The sequence below is a fragment of the Lygodium microphyllum genome, unplaced genomic scaffold (genome assembly GCF_053477565.2).
Source record: "Lygodium microphyllum isolate KBCC unplaced genomic scaffold, Lygodium_microphyllum_v1.1.10 scaffold_31, whole genome shotgun sequence".
Taxonomy (NCBI): domain Eukaryota; kingdom Viridiplantae; phylum Streptophyta; class Polypodiopsida; order Schizaeales; family Lygodiaceae; genus Lygodium; species Lygodium microphyllum.
In genome coordinates, this window is record NW_028229514.1 from 15,520,109 (window position 1) to 15,522,218 (window position 2,110).

Genomic DNA, 2,110 nt, shown 5'->3' on the forward strand with positions numbered 1-2,110 from the left:
TTACATTGTAGAATATTGTTACCCATAAGAATAGAACACTTGACCTTGGGTTTATTAGAACACATTACAAGAATAGCATTAGTTTATCCTACCAATCATATTATTAGATGGGTTAATGATATAAATATGAAAATCCCCAAGCTCACACCTTGTAGTGGCCACTTGCCATAGACGGGCCACGCTCATGAAAACATGTTTTGTATCCGTTTTGGAAAAACATCGTAGACGTTGGAAAACTTCAATAAACTACCCGTGTCACAAGAAAGCCGATGAGAAACGATTAACGACCAAGTCGTAGGCCGGAGCGACTGGAAGCATTCCATGAACGAGTGAAGGACGACTTCATATGTTTTTTACATAAGATAAATACTTTTTGCATACAACTTACTTGAAACGTAGAAGAGTCTCTTATTTGAATGTTATGCAGGCCGGATAAAACCTGCTGTGCGACGAAAAACCTCCCCGCGTGATTGGATCCACAAGAGCATGAAAGACCTGGTAAACAAGCTCATGACCTGGTATACGGACGATTATCCACGCATCTAGATCGTACTACTTATATGGAATCGAAGGCTCCATCTTCTCACCATTCGATCACCGGCGCAGCAGTTGTTCATTCCTAGACGTTAGAAACCCCCATTTGTGCTTGCTGAAAAGCGTGATCTCTTTATACAGTATTCGCTGATCGGAAGAGGTTAACTAGATAGTAGAGAACCATTCGGACCCCTGTTTTCTCATATCTACCGTCCTGCACTCACCATACGCAATACTGTAACCATGGCATCATCACTAAAGCTTGCTATGCTGATTGTAGCTATCACGTTGGCGCAGCAGCTCGTCAACCCGATAACTCGCACTGAGGCGGCGGATGAGGACCCCTTGCAGGACTTCTGCGTGGCTGATCAGTGGGCGCAGGCGGCCGGAATCACAACCGTGAACGGTCTGCTGTGCAAGAATCCCCAACAAGTGGAGGCCAAGGACTTCGCCTCTCCTCTGCTTCGCCAGCAAGGCCAGTTTAACAAGGCGCTCGGCTCCGCTGTGCAGCTGGCGTCGGCCCTCACCTTCCCTGGACTCAACACCCAAGGCCTGTCCGTGGCCCGCATCGACTTCGCGCCCAATGGTGGGCTTAACCCTCCACACGTCCACCCGCGTGCCACCGAGGTTCTCTTCCTTGCTGAGGGCACGCTTGTGGTAGGCTAATTCGTCTCCACCACCAACAACACCCTCTTCAAGCAGACCCTGTACAAGGGCGATCTCTTCGTCTTTCCCTGCGGCCTCGTCCACTTCCAGATCAACCCGGATAAGAAGAAGCCTGCCCTCGCTATCTCCGCGCTCAACAGCCAGAACCCGGGCACCTCCCAGGTCGCCCCCGCTCTGTTCGCCGCCAAGCCTCCTCTGCCCGAGGACGTGCTCCAGACCGCCTTCGCCATCGACAAGGATGAGGTTTATAGCCTCATTAAAAGCGTCGCCACCACACTGCCGTGATCATGTTAATTCGTGTCACACCCTCTCGACACCGTTGCTACACAGTCGAGGTTTACAACCTCATTAAGAGTCGCTACCACACTTTTGGAAATCATGAAAAGTAATCCATCGATCGAGAGGTCACAAAAACATCGTGACATATGTCGCACTATGTTAACACATTATTGCTATACAAATCAATATGCTATTGTTGCCATTACCTTTCATCAATACTGTGCCTTATTTTTACACACAACACTTACAAATTTGAGAATCATAAAAAATAAACCATCAAGAAGTCACAAAAATATGAGGTTTCATGTTCCAGATTCCTAAGTTTGTTTATGAAAAAAATTATCGAAATAGGAAGCACTAATAACGTTACGCAAGAAAAACCCTTCTATGCAATATAGTTATCATAAATATCATAATAATCACTATTATTACTACCTTATGGAATTTTTAAACTTCCCTACTACTACTATCTCTACTGCTACTACTACCACTACTATGATTGTGACTACTACTTTGATTTCTCCGTCTGCTTTGCTACTATTAGTATTATTTTTGCTACAGCCACTAGATTAGGTGTCACTAGCCAATGTGGCATATATCAAGTCTTTATGTTAGCGAGCATAATTTCACC

At 45.6% G+C, this 2,110-nt stretch overlaps 1 pseudogene; it reads left to right on the plus strand.

Moving 5' to 3' along the window:
- Positions 1-777: 777 nt before the first annotated feature.
- Positions 778-1,675, plus strand: LOC148009345 (germin-like protein 8-2 pseudogene; annotated as a pseudogene).
- The last annotated feature ends 435 nt before the right edge of the window (positions 1,676-2,110 follow it).